Source organism: Manis javanica, chromosome 13 (genome assembly GCF_040802235.1).
Source record: "Manis javanica isolate MJ-LG chromosome 13, MJ_LKY, whole genome shotgun sequence".
Lineage (NCBI taxonomy): Eukaryota > Metazoa > Chordata > Mammalia > Pholidota > Manidae > Manis > Manis javanica.
The window spans coordinates 29,960,455-29,982,327 of record NC_133168.1 but is presented as its reverse complement, the minus strand read 5'-3'; positions in this window follow the sequence as shown (position 1 = coordinate 29,982,327).

Here is a 21,873-nt window from a genome sequence, read left to right as displayed (position 1 = left end):
GGACAGCAGACTCCACTCGGGCGCTTAGGGGGCAGACCCACAGGACAGTCACTGAAATTACACTGCTGGCGTGTGGGGCCACGCAAGCCCGCACACGCCGCTCAGCAAAGGAGTGCTCTGCACAGCAAAGTTCAAACGGGAGCATAGGGTGTAGACACACAGGACAGACACGGAAAGCACATTGCTGTCTGAATTCGTTGTATGTGCGCAATTTCCTGACAGCCCGGCTTCCTCAAGCTAGGGCTCACGTTAATGGCCGCCCAAGCGTGCGCTTGCCACTTGGCAAAAGAGAACTCTACGCAGCAGACTTCACTCAGGCGCTCAGTGTACAGGCACACAGGACAGACACGGAAAGCACATTGCCAGCTGAATTCGTTGTTTGCGGGCAATTTCCTAACAGCCCGGCTTCTCACCGAGGCCTCACGTTAATGGCCACCCATACGCGCGCTCGCAGCTCAGCAAAAGAGCTCTCTGCACAGCAGACATCACTCTGGCGCTTAGAGTGCAGGCACACAGGACAGACACGGAAAGCTCATTTGAAAGCAGAATTCATTCTTTGCGGGCATTTCCCTGACAACCAAGGCTTCCTCAAGCATGGCCTCACGTTAATGGCCGCCCAAGGGTGTGCACGCCCCTCAGCAAAAGAGCGCATGGCACAGCAGACTTCACTCGGGCGCTTAGAGAGCAGGCACACAGGACAGACATGTAAAGCACATTGAAAGTTGAAATCATTCTTTGCGGGCATTTCCCTGACAACCAGGCTTCCTCAAGCATGGCCTCACGTAATTGGCCGCCCAAGGGCATGCACGCCGCTCAGCAAAAGAGCGCTCGGCACAGCAGACTTCACTCGGGCGCTCTGGGTGCAGGCACACAGGACAGACACGGAAAGCACATTGCAAGCTGAATTCCTTGCATGCGAGCACTTCTCTGACAGCCAGGCTTCCTCAGCAAGGCCTCACGTTAATGGCCACCCAAACGCACGCTCGCCGCTCAGCAAAAGAGCTCTCTGCACAGCAGACATCACTCGGGCGCTTAGAGTGCAGGCACACAGGACAGACATGGAAAAAACATTGCAAACTGAATTCTTCTTATGTGGGCAATTTCCTGACAGCCTGGCTTCCTCAGCAAGGCCTCACGTTAATGGCCACGCAAGACCGCACACGCCGCTCAGCAAAATAGCGCTCTGCACAGCAGACTTCACTCGGGCGCTTAGGGTGCAGGCAAACAGGACAGACACGGAAAGTACATTGCAAGCTGAATTCGTCGTGTGCGGGCAACTTGCTGAGAGCCCGGCTTCCTCAGCAAGGCCTCTCGTTAATGGCCACCCAAGCCCCCGCACGCTGCTCAGCAAATAGAGCTCTGGACAGCAGACTCCACTCGGGCGCTTAGGGGGCAGGCGCACAGGACAGTCACTGATATTACAATGCTGGCTGAATGTGTCATATGCGGGCATTTCCATGACAGCCAGGCTTCCTCAAGCAAGGCCTCATGTTAATGGCCACCCAAGCGTGCGTGCGCCGCTCGGCAAAAGAAAACTCTATGCAGCGGACTACACTCAGACACTCAATGTGCAGTCACACAGGACAGACACGGAAAGCACATTGCCACCTGAATTTGTTGCATGCGTGCATATTTGTGACCACCAGGCTTCCACAGCAAGGCCTCACGTTACTGGCGACCAACGCCCGTGAACGCCGCTCAACGAAAGAGCGCTCCTCACAGCAGACTTCACTCAAGCGCTTACGGTGTAGGCACAGAGGAAAGACACGGAAAGCACATGGCAAGCTGAATTCGTATGCATGCAATTTCCAGAGAGCCCGGCGTACGCAGCAAGGCCTCACATGAATGGCCACGCCAGCACGCGCACGTCACTCAGCAAAAGAGCGCTCTGCACAGCAGACTTCACTCGGGCGCTTGGAGTGCAGGCACACAGGACAGACACGGAAAGCACATTGCACGTTGAATTCGTTGTTTGCGGGCAATTTCCTGACAGCCCGGCTTCTCACCAAGGCCTCACGTTAATGGATGGCCACCCAATCGCGCGGTCGCCGCTCAGCAAAAGAGCGCTCTGCACAGCAGACATCACTCGGGCGATCAGAGTGCAGGCACACAGGAGAGACACGGAAAGCACATTGCCGGCTGAATTCGTTGCATGCGGGCATTTTTCGGACAGGCTTCCTCAGCAAGGCCTCGCGTTAATGCTCACCCAATCGCGCGCTCGCCGCTCAGCTAAAGAGCGCTATGCACAGCAGACTACACTTGGGTGCTTAGTGTGTAGGCACACAGGACAGACACGGAAAGCGCATTGCAGGCTGAATTCGTCGTATGCGGGCAACTTCCTGAGAGCACGTCTTCCTCAGCAGGGCCTCACGTTAATGGCCACGCATGCCCGCGCACGCCGCTCAGCAGAAGAGCTCTCTGCAAAGCAAAGTTCACACGGGCGCATAGGGTGCAGGCACACAGGACAGACACAGAAAGGACATTGCAAGCTGAATTCGTTGTATGCGGCAATTTCCTGACAGCCCGGCTTCCCCTAGCTAGGACTCACTTTAATGGCCGCCCAAGCGTGCGCGCGCTGCTCGGCAAAAGAGAACTCTACGCAGCAGACTTCACTCTGGCGCTCAGTGTGCAGGCACACAGGACAGACACGGAAAGCACATTGCCGGCTGAATTCCTTGCATGCGAGCATTTTTCTGACAGCCAGGCTTCCTCAGCAAGGCCTCACGTTAATGGCCACCCAAGCCCGTGCACGCCGCTCAGCAAAGGAGTGCTCTGCACAGCAGACTTCACTCGAGCGCATAGGGTGCAGGCACACGACACGGACGCGGAAAGCACATTGCAAGATGAATTCTTCGTATGCAGGCAATTTCCTGACAACACGGCTTCCTCAGCAAGGCCTCACGTTAATGGCCACGCAAGCGAGGACACGTCGCTCAGTAAAATAGCGCTCTGCACAGCAGACTTCACTCGGGCGCTTAGAGTGCAGGCACACAGGACAGACACGGAAAGCACATTGCAGGCTGAATTCCTTGCATGCGAGCATTTTCCTGAGGGCCTCGCTTCCTCAGCAAGGCCTCACGTTAATGGCCACCCAAGCGCGCACACACCGCTCAGCAAAAGAGCGCTCTGCACAGCACACTTCACTCGAGCGCTTAGACTGCAGGCACACAGGACAGACATGGGAAGCACATTGCACGTTGAATTCGTTGTTTGCGGGCAATTTCCTGACAGCCCGGCTTCTCACCAAGGCCTCACGTTAATGGATGGCCACCCAATCGCGCGGTCGCCGCTCAGCAAAAGAGCGCTCTGCACAGCAGACATCACTCGGGCGATCAGAGTGCAGGCACACAGGAGAGACACGGAAAGCACATTGCCAGCTGAATTCGTTGCATGCGGGCATTTTTCGGACAGGCTTCCTCAGCAAGGCCTCGCGTTAATGCTCACCCAATCGCGCGCTCGCCGCTCAGCTAAAGAGCGCTATGCACAGCAGACTACACTTGGGTGCTTAGTGTGTAGGCACACAGGACAGACACGGAAAGCGCATTGCAGGCTGAATTCGTCGTATGCGGGCAACTTCCTGAGAGCACGTCTTCCTCAGCAGGGCCTCACGTTAATGGCCACGCATGCCCGCGCACGCCGCTCAGCAGAAGAGCTCTCTGCAAAGCAAAGTTCACACGGGCGCATAGGGTGCAGGCACACAGGACAGACACAGAAAGGACATTGCAAGCTGAATTCGTTGTATGCGGCAATTTCCTGACAGCCCGGCTTCCCCTAGCTAGGACTCACTTTAATGGCCGCCCAAGCGTGCGCGCGCTGCTCGGCAAAAGAGAACTCTACGCAGCAGACTTCACTCTGGCGCTCAGTGTGCAGGCACACAGGACAGACACGGAAAGCACATTGCCGGCTGAATTCCTTGCATGCGAGCATTTTTCTGACAGCCAGGCTTCCTCAGCAAGGCCTCACGTTAATGGCCACCCAAGCCCATGCACGCCGCTCAGCAAAGGAGTGCTCTGCACAGCAGACTTCACTCGAGCGCATAGGGTGCAGGCACACGACACGGACGCGGAAAGCACATTGCAAGATGAATTCTTCGTATGCAGGCAATTTCCTGAAAACACGGCTTCCTCAGCAAGGCCTCACGTTAATGGCCACGCAAGCGAGGACACGCCGCTCAGTAAAATAGCGCTCTGCACAGCAGACTTCACTCGGGCGCTTAGAGTGCAGGCACACAGGACAGACACGGAAAGCACATTGCAGGCTGAATTCCTTGCATGCGAGCATTTTCCTGAGGGCCGCGCTTCCTCAGCAAGGCCTCACGTTAATGGCCACCCAAGCGCGCACACACCGCTCAGCAAAAGAGCGCTCTGCACAGCACACTTCACTCGAGCGCTTAGACTGCAGGCACACAGGAGAGACACGGAAAGCACATTGCCAGCTGAATTCGTTGCATGCGGGCATTTTTCGGACAGGCTTCCTCAGCAAGGCCTCGCGTTAATGCTCACCCAATCGCGCGCTCGCCGCTCAGCTAAAGAGCGCTATGCACAGCAGACTACACTTGGGTGCTTAGTGTGTAGGCACACAGGACAGACACGGAAAGCGCATTGCAGGCTGAATTCGTCGTATGCGGGCAACTTCCTGAGAGCACGTCTTCCTCAGCAGGGCCTCACGTTAATGGCCACGCATGCCCGCGCACGCCGCTCAGCAGAAGAGCTCTCTGCAAAGCAAAGTTCACACGGGCGCATAGGGTGCAGGCACACAGGACAGACACAGAAAGGACATTGCAAGCTGAATTCGTTGTATGCGGCAATTTCCTGACAGCCCGGCTTCCCCAAGCTAGGACTCACTTTAATGGCCGCCCAAGCGTGCGCGCGCTGCTCGGCAAAAGAGAACTCTACGCAGCAGACTTCACTCTGGCGCTCAGTGTGCAGGCACACAGGACAGACACGGAAAGCACATTGCCGGCTGAATTCCTTGCATGCGAGCATTTTTCTGACAGCCAGGCTTCCTCAGCAAGGCCTCACGTTAATGGCCACCCAAGCCCGCGCACGCCGCTCAGCAAAAGAGTGCTCTGCACAGCAGACTTCACTCGAGCGCATAGGGTGCAGGCACACGACACGGACGCGGAAAGCACATTGCAAGATGAATTCTTCGTATGCAGGCAATTTCCTGACAACACGGCTTCCTCAGCAAGGCCTCACGTTAATGGCCACGCAAGCGAGGACACGTCGCTCAGTAAAATAGCGCTCTGCACAGCAGACTTCACTCGGGCGCTTAGAGTGCAGGCACACAGGACAGACACGGAAAGCACATAGCAGGCTGAATTCCTTGCATGCGAGCATTTTCCTGAGGGCCTCGCTTCCTCAGCAAGGCCTCACGTTAATGGCCACCCAAGCGCGCGCACACCGCTCAGCAAAAGAGCGCTCTGCACAGCACACTTCACTCGAGCGCTTAGACTGCAGGCACACAGGACAGACATGGGAAGCACATTGCAAGCTGAATTTGTTGTTTGCGGGCAATTTCCTGACAGCCAGCTTTCTGAGCAAGGCCTCACGTTATTGGCCACCAAAGCGCGCGCTCGCCACTCAGCAAAAGAGCGCTCTGCACAGCAGACATCACTCGGCCGCTTAGAGTGCAGGCCCACAGGACTGACCCCGAAAGCACATTGCAAGCTGAATTCATTGTATGCGAGCATTTTCCTGACAGCCAGGCTTCCTCAGCAAGGCCTCACGTTAATGGCCACCCAAGCCCTTGCACGCTGCCCAGCAAGTAGAGCTCTGGACAGCAGACTCCACTCGGGCGCTTAGGGGGCAGACCCACAGGACAGTCACTGAAATTACACTGCTGGCGTGTGGGGCCACGCAAGCCCGCACACGCCGCTCAGCAAAGGAGTGCTCTGCACAGCAAAGTTCAAACGGGAGCATAGGGTGTAGACACACAGGACAGACACGGAAAGCACATTGCTGTCTGAATTCGTTGTATGTGCGCAATTTCCTGACAGCCCGGCTTCCTCAAGCTAGGGCTCACGTTAATGGCCGCCCAAGCGTGCGCTTGCCACTTGGCAAAAGAGAACTCTACGCAGCAGACTTCACTCAGGCGCTCAGTGTACAGGCACACAGGACAGACACGGAAAGCACATTGCCAGCTGAATTCGTTGTTTGCGGGCAATTTCCTAACAGCCCGGCTTCTCACCGAGGCCTCACGTTAATGGCCACCCATACGCGCGCTCGCAGCTCAGCAAAAGAGCTCTCTGCACAGCAGACATCACTCTGGCGCTTAGAGTGCAGGCACACAGGACAGACACGGAAAGCTCATTTGAAAGCAGAATTCATTCTTTGCGGGCATTTCCCTGACAACCAAGGCTTCCTCAAGCATGGCCTCACGTTAATGGCCGCCCAAGGGTGTGCACGCCCCTCAGCAAAAGAGCGTATGGCACAGCAGACTTCACTCGGGCGCTTAGAGAGCAGGCACACAGGACAGACATGTAAAGCACATTGAAAGTTGAAATCATTCTTTGCGGGCATTTCCCTGACAACCAGGCTTCCTCAAGCATGGCCTCACGTAATTGGCCGCCCAAGGGCATGCACGCCGCTCAGCAAAAGAGCGCTCGGCACAGCAGACTTCACTCGGGCGCTCTGGGTGCAGGCACACAGGACAGACACGGAAAGCACATTGCAAGCTGAATTCCTTGCATGCGAGCACTTCTCTGACAGCCAGGCTTCCTCAGCAAGGCCTCACGTTAATGGCCACCCAAACGCACGCTCGCCGCTCAGCAAAAGAGCTCTCTGCACAGCAGACATCACTCGGGCGCTTAGAGTGCAGGCACACAGGACAGACATGGAAAAAACATTGCAAACTGAATTCTTCTTATGTGGGCAATTTCCTGACAGCCTGGCTTCCTCAGCAAGGCCTCACGTTAATGGCCACGCAAGACCGCACACGCCGCTCAGCAAAATAGCGCTCTGCACAGCAGACTTCACTCGGGCGCTTAGGGTGCAGGCAAACAGGACAGACACGGAAAGTACATTGCAAGCTGAATTCGTCGTGTGCGGGCAACTTGCTGAGAGCCCGGCTTCCTCAGCAAGGCCTCTCGTTAATGGCCACCCAAGCCCCCGCACGCTGCTCAGCAAATAGAGCTCTGGACAGCAGACTCCACTCGGGCGCTTAGGGGGCAGGCGCACAGGACAGTCACTGATATTACAATGCTGGCTGAATGTGTCATATGCGGGCATTTCCATGACAGCCAGGCTTCCTCAAGCAAGGCCTCATGTTAATGGCCACCCAAGCGTGCGTGCGCCGCTCGGCAAAAGAAAACTCTATGCAGCGGACTACACTCAGACACTCAATGTGCAGTCACACAGGACAGACACGGAAAGCACATTGCCACCTGAATTTGTTGCATGCGTGCATATTTGTGACCACCAGGCTTCCACAGCAAGGCCTCACGTTACTGGCGACCAACGCCCGTGAACGCCGCTCAACGAAAGAGCGCTCCTCACAGCAGACTTCACTCAAGCGCTTACGGTGTAGGCACAGAGGAAAGACACGGAAAGCACATGGCAAGCTGAATTCGTATGCATGCAATTTCCAGAGAGCCCGGCGTACGCAGCAAGGCCTCACATGAATGGCCACGCCAGCACGCGCACGTCACTCAGCAAAAGAGCGCTCTGCACAGCAGACTTCACTCGGGCGCTTGGAGTGCAGGCACACAGGACAGACACGGAAAGCACATTGCACGTTGAATTCGTTGTTTGCGGGCAATTTCCTGACAGCCCGGCTTCTCACCAAGGCCTCACGTTAATGGATGGCCACCCAATCGCGCGGTCGCCGCTCAGCAAAAGAGCGCTCTGCACAGCAGACATCACTCGGGCGATCAGAGTGCAGGCACACAGGAGAGACACGGAAAGCACATTGCCGGCTGAATTCGTTGCATGCGGGCATTTTTCGGACAGGCTTCCTCAGCAAGGCCTCGCGTTAATGCTCACCCAATCGCGCGCTCGCCGCTCAGCTAAAGAGCGCTATGCACAGCAGACTACACTTGGGTGCTTAGTGTGTAGGCACACAGGACAGACACGGAAAGCGCATTGCAGGCTGAATTCGTCGTATGCGGGCAACTTCCTGAGAGCACGTCTTCCTCAGCAGGGCCTCACGTTAATGGCCACGCATGCCCGCGCACGCCGCTCAGCAGAAGAGCTCTCTGCAAAGCAAAGTTCACACGGGCGCATAGGGTGCAGGCACACAGGACAGACACAGAAAGGACATTGCAAGCTGAATTCGTTGTATGCGGCAATTTCCTGACAGCCCGGCTTCCCCTAGCTAGGACTCACTTTAATGGCCGCCCAAGCGTGCGCGCGCTGCTCGGCAAAAGAGAACTCTACGCAGCAGACTTCACTCTGGCGCTCAGTGTGCAGGCACACAGGACAGACACGGAAAGCACATTGCCGGCTGAATTCCTTGCATGCGAGCATTTTTCTGACAGCCAGGCTTCCTCAGCAAGGCCTCACGTTAATGGCCACCCAAGCCCGCGCACGCCGCTCAGCAAAGGAGTGCTCTGCACAGCAGACTTCACTCGAGCGCATAGGGTGCAGGCACACGACACGGACGCGGAAAGCACATTGCAAGATGAATTCTTCGTATGCAGGCAATTTCCTGAAAACACGGCTTCCTCAGCAAGGCCTCACGTTAATGGCCACGCAAGCGAGGACACGTCGCTCAGTAAAATAGCGCTCTGCACAGCAGACTTCACTCGGGCGCTTAGAGTGCAGGCACACAGGACAGACACGGAAAGCACATTGCAGGCTGAATTCCTTGCATGCGAGCATTTTCCTGAGGGCCTCGCTTCCTCAGCAAGGCCTCACGTTAATGGCCACCCAAGCGCGCACACACCGCTCAGCAAAAGAGCGCTCTGCACAGCACACTTCACTCGAGCGCTTAGACTGCAGGCACACAGGACAGACATGGGAAGCACATTGCACGTTGAATTCGTTGTTTGCGGGCAATTTCCTGACAGCCCAGCTTCTCACCAAGGCCTCACGTTAATGGATGGCCACCCAATCGCGCGGTCGCCGCTCAGCAAAAGAGCGCTCTGCACAGCAGACATCACTCGGGCGATCAGAGTGCAGGCACACAGGAGAGACACGGAAAGCACATTGCCAGCTGAATTCGTTGCATGCGGGCATTTTTCGGACAGCCCGGCTTCCTCAAGCAAGGCCTCGCGTTAATGCTCACCCAATCGCGCGCGCGCCGCTCAGCTAAAGAGAACTATGCACAGCAGACTTCACTCTGGCGCTTAGTGTGCAGGCACACAGGACAGACACGGAAAGCACATTGCAGGCTGAATTCGTCGTATGCGGGCAACTTCCTGAGAGCCAGGCTTCCTCAGCAAGGCCTCACGTTAATGGCCACCCAAGCCCGCGCACGCCGCTCAGCAAAAGAGTGCTCTGCACAGCAGACTTCACTCGGGCGCATAGGGTGCAGGCACACAGGACAGACACAGAAAGGACATTGCAAGCTGAATTCGTCGTATGCAGGCAATTTCCTGACAGCCCGGCTTCCTCAAGCAAGGCCTCACGTTAATGGCCACCCAAGCGTGCGCTGCGTCGCTCGGCAAAAGAGAACTCTACGCAGCAGACTTCACTCTGGCGCTCAGTGTGCAGGCACACAGGACAGACACGGAAAGCACATTGCCGGCTGAATTCCTTGCATGCGAGCATTTTTCTGACAGCCAGGCTTCCTCAGCAAGGCCTCACGTTAATGGCCACCCAAGCCCGCGCACGCCGCTCAGCAAAAGAGCGCTCTGCACAGCAGACTTCACTCGAGCGCTTAGGGTGCAGGCACACAGGACAGACGCGGAAAGCACATTGCAAGCTGAATTCTTCGTATGCAGGCAATTTCCTGAAAGCACGGCTTCCTCAGCAAGGCCTCACGTTATTGGCCACCAAAGCGCGCGCTCGCCACTCAGCAAAAGAGCGCTCTTCACAGCAGACATCACTCGGCCGCTTAGAGTGCAGGCCCACAGGACTGACCCCGAAAGCACATTGCAAGCTGAATTCCTTGCATGCGAGCATTTTCCTGAGGGCCTCGCTTCCTCAGCAAGGCCTCACGTTAATGGCCACCCAAGCGCGCACACACCGCTCAGCAAAAGAGCGCTCTGCACAGCACACTTCACTCGAGCGCTTAGACTGCAGGCACACAGGAGAGACACGGAAAGCACATTGCCAGCTGAATTCGTTGCATGCGGGCATTTTTCGGACAGGCTTCCTCAGCAAGGCCTCGCGTTAATGCTCACCCAATCGCGCGCTCGCCGCTCAGCTAAAGAGCGCTATGCACAGCAGACTACACTTGGGTGCTTAGTGTGTAGGCACACAGGACAGACACGGAAAGCGCATTGCAGGCTGAATTCGTCGTATGCGGGCAACTTCCTGAGAGCACGTCTTCCTCAGCAGGGCCTCACGTTAATGGCCACGCATGCCCGCGCACGCCGCTCAGCAGAAGAGCTCTCTGCAAAGCAAAGTTCACACGGGCGCATAGGGTGCAGGCACACAGGACAGACACAGAAAGGACATTGCAAGCTGAATTCGTTGTATGCGGCAATTTCCTGACAGCCCGGCTTCCCCAAGCTAGGACTCACTTTAATGGCCGCCCAAGCGTGCGCGCGCTGCTCGGCAAAAGAGAACTCTACGCAGCAGACTTCACTCTGGCGCTCAGTGTGCAGGCACACAGGACAGACACGGAAAGCACATTGCCGGCTGAATTCCTTGCATGCGAGCATTTTTCTGACAGCCAGGCTTCCTCAGCAAGGCCTCACGTTAATGGCCACCCAAGCCCGCGCACGCCGCTCAGCAAAAGAGTGCTCTGCACAGCAGACTTCACTCGAGCGCATAGGGTGCAGGCACACGACACGGACGCGGAAAGCACATTGCAAGATGAATTCTTCGTATGCAGGCAATTTCCTGACAACACGGCTTCCTCAGCAAGGCCTCACGTTAATGGCCACGCAAGCGAGGACACGTCGCTCAGTAAAATAGCGCTCTGCACAGCAGACTTCACTCGGGCGCTTAGAGTGCAGGCACACAGGACAGACACGGAAAGCACATAGCAGGCTGAATTCCTTGCATGCGAGCATTTTCCTGAGGGCCTCGCTTCCTCAGCAAGGCCTCACGTTAATGGCCACCCAAGCGCGCGCACACCGCTCAGCAAAAGAGCGCTCTGCACAGCACACTTCACTCGAGCGCTTAGACTGCAGGCACACAGGACAGACATGGGAAGCACATTGCAAGCTGAATTTGTTGTTTGCGGGCAATTTCCTGACAGCCAGCTTTCTGAGCAAGGCCTCACGTTATTGGCCACCAAAGCGCGCGCTCGCCACTCAGCAAAAGAGCGCTCTGCACAGCAGACATCACTCGGCCGCTTAGAGTGCAGGCCCACAGGACTGACCCCGAAAGCACATTGCAAGCTGAATTCATTGTATGCGAGCATTTTCCTGACAGCCAGGCTTCCTCAGCAAGGCCTCACGTTAATGGCCACCCAAGCCCTTGCACGCTGCCCAGCAAGTAGAGCTCTGGACAGCAGACTCCACTCGGGCGCTTAGGGGGCAGACCCACAGGACAGTCACTGAAATTACACTGCTGGCGTGTGGGGCCACGCAAGCCCGCACACGCCGCTCAGCAAAGGAGTGCTCTGCACAGCAAAGTTCAAACGGGAGCATAGGGTGTAGACACACAGGACAGACACGGAAAGCACATTGCTGTCTGAATTCGTTGTATGTGCGCAATTTCCTGACAGCCCGGCTTCCTCAAGCTAGGGCTCACGTTAATGGCCGCCCAAGCGTGCGCTTGCCACTTGGCAAAAGAGAACTCTACGCAGCAGACTTCACTCAGGCGCTCAGTGTACAGGCACACAGGACAGACACGGAAAGCACATTGCCAGCTGAATTCGTTGTTTGCGGGCAATTTCCTAACAGCCCGGCTTCTCACCGAGGCCTCACGTTAATGGCCACCCATACGCGCGCTCGCAGCTCAGCAAAAGAGCTCTCTGCACAGCAGACATCACTCTGGCGCTTAGAGTGCAGGCACACAGGACAGACACGGAAAGCTCATTTGAAAGCAGAATTCATTCTTTGCGGGCATTTCCCTGACAACCAAGGCTTCCTCAAGCATGGCCTCACGTTAATGGCCGCCCAAGGGTGTGCACGCCCCTCAGCAAAAGAGCGCATGGCACAGCAGACTTCACTCGGGCGCTTAGAGAGCAGGCACACAGGACAGACATGTAAAGCACATTGAAAGTTGAAATCATTCTTTGCGGGCATTTCCCTGACAACCAGGCTTCCTCAAGCATGGCCTCACGTAATTGGCCGCCCAAGGGCATGCACGCCGCTCAGCAAAAGAGCGCTCGGCACAGCAGACTTCACTCGGGCGCTCTGGGTGCAGGCACACAGGACAGACACGGAAAGCACATTGCAAGCTGAATTCCTTGCATGCGAGCACTTCTCTGACAGCCAGGCTTCCTCAGCAAGGCCTCACGTTAATGGCCACCCAAACGCACGCTCGCCGCTCAGCAAAAGAGCTCTCTGCACAGCAGACATCACTCGGGCGCTTAGAGTGCAGGCACACAGGACAGACATGGAAAAAACATTGCAAACTGAATTCTTCTTATGTGGGCAATTTCCTGACAGCCTGGCTTCCTCAGCAAGGCCTCACGTTAATGGCCACGCAAGACTGCACACGCCGCTCAGCAAAATAGCGCTCTGCACAGCAGACTTCACTCGGGCGCTTAGGGTGCAGGCAAACAGGACAGACACGGAAAGTACATTGCAAGCTGAATTCGTCGTGTGCGGGCAACTTGCTGAGAGCCCGGCTTCCTCAGCAAGGCCTCTCGTTAATGGCCACCCAAGCCCCCGCACGCTGCTCAGCAAATAGAGCTCTGGACAGCAGACTCCACTCGGGCGCTTAGGGGGCAGGCGCACAGGACAGTCACTGATATTACAATGCTGGCTGAATGTGTCATATGCGGGCATTTCCATGACAGCCAGGCTTCCTCAAGCAAGGCCTCATGTTAATGGCCACCCAAGCGTGCGTGCGCCGCTCGGCAAAAGAAAACTCTATGCAGCGGACTACACTCAGACACTCAATGTGCAGTCACACAGGACAGACACGGAAAGCACATTGCCACCTGAATTTGTTGCATGCGTGCATATTTGTGACCACCAGGCTTCCACAGCAAGGCCTCACGTTACTGGCGACCAACGCCCGTGAACGCCGCTCAACGAAAGAGCGCTCCTCACAGCAGACTTCACTCAAGCGCTTACGGTGTAGGCACAGAGGAAAGACACGGAAAGCACATGGCAAGCTGAATTCGTATGCATGCAATTTCCAGAGAGCCCGGCGTACGCAGCAAGGCCTCACATGAATGGCCACGCCAGCACGCGCACGTCACTCAGCAAAAGAGCGCTCTGCACAGCAGACTTCACTCGGGCGCTTGGAGTGCAGGCACACAGGACAGACACGGAAAGCACATTGCACGTTGAATTCGTTGTTTGCGGGCAATTTCCTGACAGCCCGGCTTCTCACCAAGGCCTCACGTTAATGGATGGCCACCCAATCGCGCGGTCGCCGCTCAGCAAAAGAGCGCTCTGCACAGCAGACATCACTCGGGCGATCAGAGTGCAGGCACACAGGAGAGACACGGAAAGCACATTGCCGGCTGAATTCGTTGCATGCGGGCATTTTTCGGACAGGCTTCCTCAGCAAGGCCTCGCGTTAATGCTCACCCAATCGCGCGCTCGCCGCTCAGCTAAAGAGCGCTATGCACAGCAGACTACACTTGGGTGCTTAGTGTGTAGGCACACAGGACAGACACGGAAAGCGCATTGCAGGCTGAATTCGTCGTATGCGGGCAACTTCCTGAGAGCACGTCTTCCTCAGCAGGGCCTCACGTTAATGGCCACGCATGCCCGCGCACGCCGCTCAGCAGAAGAGCTCTCTGCAAAGCAAAGTTCACACGGGCGCATAGGGTGCAGGCACACAGGACAGACACAGAAAGGACATTGCAAGCTGAATTCGTTGTATGCGGCAATTTCCTGACAGCCCGGCTTCCCCTAGCTACGACTCACTTTAATGGCCGCCCAAGCGTGCGCGCGCTGCTCGGCAAAAGAGAACTCTACGCAGCAGACTTCACTCTGGCGCTCAGTGTGCAGGCACACAGGACAGACACGGAAAGCACATTGCCGGCTGAATTCCTTGCATGCGAGCATTTTTCTGACAGCCAGGCTTCCTCAGCAAGGCCTCACGTTAATGGCCACCCAAGCCCGTGCACGCCGCTCAGCAAAGGAGTGCTCTGCACAGCAGACTTCACTCGAGCGCATAGGGTGCAGGCACACGACACGGACGCGGAAAGCACATTGCAAGATGAATTCTTCGTATGCAGGCAATTTCCTGACAACACGGCTTCCTCAGCAAGGCCTCACGTTAATGGCCACGCAAGCGAGGACACGTCGCTCAGTAAAATAGCGCTCTGCACAGCAGACTTCACTCGGGCGCTTAGAGTGCAGGCACACAGGACAGACACGGAAAGCACATTGCAGGCTGAATTCGTTGCATGCGGGCATTTTCCTGACAGCCTCGCTTCCTCAGCAAGGCCTCACGTTAATTGGCCACCCAATCGCGCACACTGCCGCTCAGCAAAAGAGCGCTCTGCACAGCAGACTTCACTCGGGCGCTTAGACTGCAGGCACACAGGACAGACACGGAAAGCACATTGCACGTTGAATTCGTTGTTTGCGGGCAAGGCTTCCTGACAGCCCGGCTTCTCATGCAAGGCCTCACGTTAATGGATGGCCACCCAATCGCGCGCACGCCGCTCAGCAGAAGAGCTCTCTGCAAAGCAAAGTTCACACGGGCGCATCAGGGTGCAGGCACACAGGACAGACACAGAAAGGACATTGCAAGCTGAATTCGTTGTATGCGGCAATTTCCTGACAGCCCGGCTTCCCCAAGCTAGGACTCACTTTAATGGCCGCCCAAGCGTGCGCGCGCTGCTCGGCAAAAGAGAACTCTACGCAGCAGACTTCACTCTGGCGCTCAGTGTGCAGGCACACAGGACAGACACGGAAAGCACATTGCCGGCTGAATTCCTTGCATGCGAGCATTTTTCTGACAGCCAGGCTTCCTCAGCAAGGCCTCACGTTAATGGCCACCCAAGCCCGCGCACGCCGCTCAGCAAAAGAGTGCTCTGCACAGCAGACTTCACTCGAGCGCATAGGGTGCAGGCACACGACACGGACGCGGAAAGCACATTGCAAGATGAATTCTTCGTATGCAGGCAATTTCCTGACAACACGGCTTCCTCAGCAAGGCCTCACGTTAATGGCCACGCAAGCGAGGACACGTCGCTCAGTAAAATAGCGCTCTGCACAGCAGACTTCACTCGGGCGCTTAGAGTGCAGGCACACAGGACAGACACGGAAAGCACATAGCAGGCTGAATTCCTTGCATGCGAGCATTTTCCTGAGGGCCTCGCTTCCTCAGCAAGGCCTCACGTTAATGGCCACCCAAGCGCGCGCACACCGCTCAGCAAAAGAGCGCTCTGCACAGCACACTTCACTCGAGCGCTTAGACTGCAGGCACACAGGACAGACATGGGAAGCACATTGCAAGCTGAATTTGTTGTTTGCGGGCAATTTCCTGACAGCCAGCTTTCTGAGCAAGGCCTCACGTTATTGGCCACCAAAGCGCGCGCTCGCCACTCAGCAAAAGAGCGCTCTTCACAGCAGACATCACTCGGCCGCTTAGAGTGCAGGCCCACAGGACTGACCCCGAAAGCACATTGCAAGCTGAATTCATTGTATGCGAGCATTTTCCTGACAGCCAGGCTTCCTCAGCAAGGCCTCACGTTAATGGCCACCCAAGCCCTTGCACGCTGCCCAGCAAGTAGAGCTCTGGACAGCAGACTCCACTCGGGCGCTTAGGGGGCAGACCCACAGGACAGTCACTGAAATTACACTGCTGGCGTGTGGGGCCACGCAAGCCCGCACACGCCGCTCAGCAAAGGAGTGCTCTGCACAGCAAAGTTCAAACGGGAGCATAGGGTGTAGACACACAGGACAGACACGGAAAGCACATTGCTGTCTGAATTCGTTGTATGTGCGCAATTTCCTGACAGCCCGGCTTCCTCAAGCTAGGGCTCACGTTAATGGCCGCCCAAGCGTGCGCTTGCCACTTGGCAAAAGAGAACTCTACGCAGCAGACTTCACTCAGGCGCTCAGTGTACAGGCACACAGGACAGACACGGAAAGCACATTGCCAGCTGAATTCGTTGTTTGCGGGCAATTTCCTAACAGCCCGGCTTCTCACCGAGGCCTCACGTTAATGGCCACCCATACGCGCGCTCGCAGCTCAGCAAAAGAGCTCTCTGCACAGCAGACATCACTCTGGCGCTTAGAGTGCAGGCACACATGACAGACACGGAAAGCTCATTTGAAAGCAGAATTCATTCTTTGCGGGCATTTCCCTGACAACCAAGGCTTCCTCAAGCATGGCCTCACGTTAATGGCCGCCCAAGGGTGTGCACGCCCCTCAGCAAAAGAGCGCATGGCACAGCAGACTTCACTCGGGCGCTTAGAGAGCAGGCACACAGGACAGACATGTAAAGCACATTGAAAGTTGAAATCATTCTTTGCGGGCATTTCCCTGACAACCAGGCTTCCTCAAGCATGGCCTCACGTAATTGGCCGCCCAAGGGCATGCACGCCGCTCAGCAAAAGAGCGCTCGGCACAGCAGACTTCACTCGGGCGCTCTGGGTGCAGGCACACAGGACAGACACGGAAAGCACATTGCAAGCTGAATTCCTTGCATGCGAGCACTTCTCTGACAGCCAGGCTTCCTCAGCAAGGCCTCACGTTAATGGCCACCCAAACGCACGCTCGCCGCTCAGCAAAAGAGCTCTCTGCACAGCAGACATCACTCGGGCGCTTAGAGTGCAGGCACACAGGACAGACATGGAAAAAACATTGCAAACTGAATTCTTCTTATGTGGGCAATTTCCTGACAGCCTGGCTTCCTCAGCAAGGCCTCACGTTAATGGCCACGCAAGACCGCACACGCCGCTCAGCAAAATAGCGCTCTGCACAGCAGACTTCACTCGGGCGCTTAGGGTGCAGGCAAACAGGACAGACACGGAAAGTACATTGCAAGCTGAATTCGTCGTGTGCGGGCAACTTGCTGAGAGCCCGGCTTCCTCAGCAAGGCCTCTCGTTAATGGCCACCCAAGCCCCCGCACGCTGCTCAGCAAATAGAGCTCTGGACAGCAGACTCCACTCGGGCGCTTAGGGGGCAGGCGCACAGGACAGTCACTGATATTACAATGCTGGCTGAATGTGTCATATGCGGGCATTTCCATGACAGCCAGGCTTCCTCAAGCAAGGCCTCATGTTAATGGCCACCCAAGCGTGCGTGCGCCGCTCGGCAAAAGAAAACTCTATGCAGCGGACTACACTCAGACACTCAATGTGCAGTCACACAGGACAGACACGGAAAGCACATTGCCACCTGAATTTGTTGCATGCGTGCATATTTGTGACCACCAGGCTTCCACAGCAAGGCCTCACGTTACTGGCGACCAACGCCCGTGAACGCCGCTCAACGAAAGAGCGCTCCTCACAGAAGACTTCACTCAAGCGCTTACGGTGTAGGCACAGAGGAAAGACACGGAAAGCACATGGCAAGCTGAATTCGTATGCATGCAATTTCCAGAGAGCCCGGCGTACGCAGCAAGGCCTCACATGAATGGCCACGCCAGCACGCGCACGTCACTCAGCAAAAGAGCGCTCTGCACAGCAGACTTCACTCGGGCGCTTGGAGTGCAGGCACACAGGACAGACACGGAAAGCACATTGCACGTTGAATTCGTTGTTTGCGGGCAATTTCCTGACAGCCCGGCTTCTCACCAAGGCCTCACGTTAATGGATGGCCACCCAATCGCGCGGTCGCCGCTCAGCAAAAGAGCGCTCTGCACAGCAGACATCACTCGGGCGATCAGAGTGCAGGCACACAGGAGAGACACGGAAAGCACATTGCCGGCTGAATTCGTTGCATGCGGGCATTTTCGGACAGGCTTCCTCAGCAAGGCCTCGCGTTAATGCTCACCCAATCGCGCGCTCGCCGCTCAGCTAAAGAGCGCTATGCACAGCAGACTACACTTGGGTGCTTAGTGTGTAGGCACACAGGACAGACACGGAAAGCGCATTGCAGGCTGAATTCGTCGTATGCGGGCAACTTCCTGAGAGCACGTCTTCCTCAGCAGGGCCTCACGTTAATGGCCACGCATGCCCGCGCACGCCGCTCAGCAGAAGAGCTCTCTGCAAAGCAAAGTTCACACGGGCGCATAGGGTGCAGGCACACAGGACAGACACAGAAAGGACATTGCAAGCTGAATTCGTTGTATGCGGCAATTTCCTGACAGCCCGGCTTCCCCTAGCTACGACTCACTTTAATGGCCGCCCAAGCGTGCGCGCGCTGCTCGGCAAAAGAGAACTCTACGCAGCAGACTTCACTCTGGCGCTCAGTGTGCAGGCACACAGGACAGACACGGAAAGCACATTGCCGGCTGAATTCCTTGCATGCGAGCATTTTTCTGACAGCCAGGCTTCCTCAGCAAGGCCTCACGTTAATGGCCACCCAAGCCCGTGCACGCCGCTCAGCAAAGGAGTGCTCTGCACAGCAGACTTCACTCGAGCGCATAGGGTGCAGGCACACGACACGGACGCGGAAAGCACATTGCAAGATGAATTCTTCGTATGCAGGCAATTTCCTGAAAACACGGCTTCCTCAGCAAGGCCTCACGTTAATGGCCACGCAAGCGAGGACACGTCGCTCAGTAAAATAGCGCTCTGCACAGCAGACTTCACTCGGGCGCTTAGAGTGCAGGCACACAGGACAGACACGGAAAGCACATTGCAGGCTGAATTCCTTGCATGCGAGCATTTTCCTGAGGGCCTCGCTTCCTCAGCAAGGCCTCACGTTATTGGCCACCCAAGCGCGCACACACCGCTCAGCAAAAGAGCGCTCTGCACAGCACACTTCACTCGAGCGCTTAGACTGCAGGCACACAGGACAGACATGGGAAGCACATTGCACGTTGAATTCGTTGTTTGCGGGCAATTTCCTGACAGCCCGGCTTCTCACCAAGGCCTCACGTTAATGGATGGCCACGCAATCGCGCGGTCGCCGCTCAGCAAAAGAGCGCTCTGCACAGCAGACATCACTCGGGCGATCAGAGTGCAGGCACACAGGAGAGACACGGAAAGCACATTGCCAGCTGAATTCGTTGTATGCGGCAATTTCCTGACAGCCCGGCTTCCCCAAGCTAGGACTCACTTTAATGGCCGCCCAAGCGTGCAGGCACACAGGACAGCGCGCGCTGCTCGGCAAAAGAGAACTCTACGCAGCAGCAGACTTCACTCTGGCGCTCAGTGTGCAGGCACACAGGACAGACACGGAAAGCACATTGCCGGCTGAATTCCTTGCATGCGAGCATTTTTCTGACAGCCAGGCTTCCTCAGCAAGGCCTCACGTTAATGGCCACCCAAGCCCGCGCACGCCGCTCAGCAAAAGAGTGCTCTGCACAGCAGACTTCACTCGAGCGCATAGGGTGCAGGCACACGACACGGACGCGGAAAGCACATTGCAAGATGAATTCTTCGTATGCAGGCAATTTCCTGACAACACGGCTTCCTCAGCAAGGCCTCACGTTAATGGCCACGCAAGCGAGGACACGTCGCTCAGTAAAATAGCGCTCTGCACAGCAGACTTCACTCGGGCGCTTGGAGTGCAGGCACACAGGACAGACACGGAAAGCACATAGCAGGCTGAATTCCTTGCATGCGAGCATTTTCCTGAGGGCCTCGCTTCCTCAGCAAGGCCTCACGTTAATGGCCACCCAAGCGCGCGCACACCGCTCAGCAAAAGAGCGCTCTGCACAGCACACTTCACTCGAGCGCTTAGACTGCAGGCACACAGGACAGACATGGGAAGCACATTGCAAGCTGAATTTGTTGTTTGCGGGCAATTTCCTGACAGCCAGCTTTCTGAGCAAGGCCTCACGTTATTGGCCACCAAAGCGCGCGCTCGCCACTCAGCAAAAGAGCGCTCTTCACAGCAGACATCACTCGGCCGCTTAGAGTGCAGGCCCACAGGACTGACCCCGAAAGCACATTGCAAGCTGAATTCATTGTATGCGAGCATTTTCCTGACAGCCAGGCTTCCTCAGCAAGGCCTCACGTTAATGGCCACCCAAGCCCTTGCACGCTGCCCAGCAAGTAGAGCTCTGGACAGCAGACTCCACTCGGGCGCTTAGGGGGCAGACCCACAGGACAGTCACTGAAATTACACTGCTGGCGTGTGGGGCCACGCAAGCCCGCACACGCCGCTCAGCAAAGGAGTGCTCTGCACAGCAAAGTTCAAACGGGAGCATAGGGTGTAGACACACAGGACAGACACGGAAAGCACATTGCTGTCTGAATTCGTTGTATGTGCGCAATTTCCTGACAGCCCGGCTTCCTCAAGCTAGGGCTCACGTTAATGGCCGCCCAAGCGTGCGCTTGCCACTTGGCAAAAGAGAACTCTACGCAGCAGACTTCACTCAGGCGCTCAGTGTACAGGCACACAGGACAGACACGGAAAGCACATTGCCAGCTGAATTCGTTGTTTGCGGGCAATTTCCTAACAGCCCGGCTTCTCACCGAGGCCTCACGTTAATGGCCACCCATACGCGCGCTCGCAGCTCAGCAAAAGAGCTCTCTGCACAGCAGACATCACTCTGGCGCTTAGAGTGCAGGCACACAGGACAGACACGGAAAGCTCATTTGAAAGCAGAATTCATTCTTTGCGGGCATTTCCCTGACAACCAAGGCTTCCTCAAGCATGGCCTCACGTTAATGGCCGCCCAAGGGTGTGCACGCCCCTCAGCAAAAGAGCGCATGGCACAGCAGACTTCACTCGGGCGCTTAGAGAGCAGGCACACAGGACAGACATGTAAAGCACATTGAAAGTTGAAATCATTCTTTGCGGGCATTTCCCTGACAACCAGGCTTCCTCAAGCATGGCCTCACGTAATTGGCCGCCCAAGGGCATGCACGCCGCTCAGCAAAAGAGCGCTCGGCACAGCAGACTTCACTCGGGCGCTCTGGGTGCAGGCACACAGGACAGACACGGAAAGCACATTGCAAGCTGAATTCCTTGCATGCGAGCACTTCTCTGACAGCCAGGCTTCCTCAGCAAGGCCTCACGTTAATGGCCACCCAAACGCACGCTCGCCGCTCAGCAAAAGAGCTCTCTGCACAGCAGACATCACTCGGGCGCTTAGAGTGCAGGCACACAGGACAGACATGGAAAAAACATTGCAAACTGAATTCTTCTTATGTGGGCAATTTCCTGACAGCCTGGCTTCCTCAGCAAGGCCTCACGTTAATGGCCACGCAAGACCGCACACGCCGCTCAGCAAAATAGCGCTCTGCACAGCAGACTTCACTCGGGCGCTTAGGGTGCAGGCAAACAGGACAGACACGGAAAGTACATTGCAAGCTGAATTCGTCGTGTGCGGGCAACTTGCTGAGAGCCCGGCTTCCTCAGCAAGGCCTCTCGTTAATGGCCACCCAAGCCCCCGCACGCTGCTCAGCAAATAGAGCTCTGGACAGCAGACTCCACTCGGGCGCTTAGGGGGCAGGCGCACAGGACAGTCACTGATATTACAATGCTGGCTGAATGTGTCATATGCGGGCATTTCCATGACAGCCAGGCTTCCTCAAGCAAGGCCTCATGTTAATGGCCACCCAAGCGTGCGTGCGCCGCTCGGCAAAAGAAAACTCTATGCAGCGGACTACA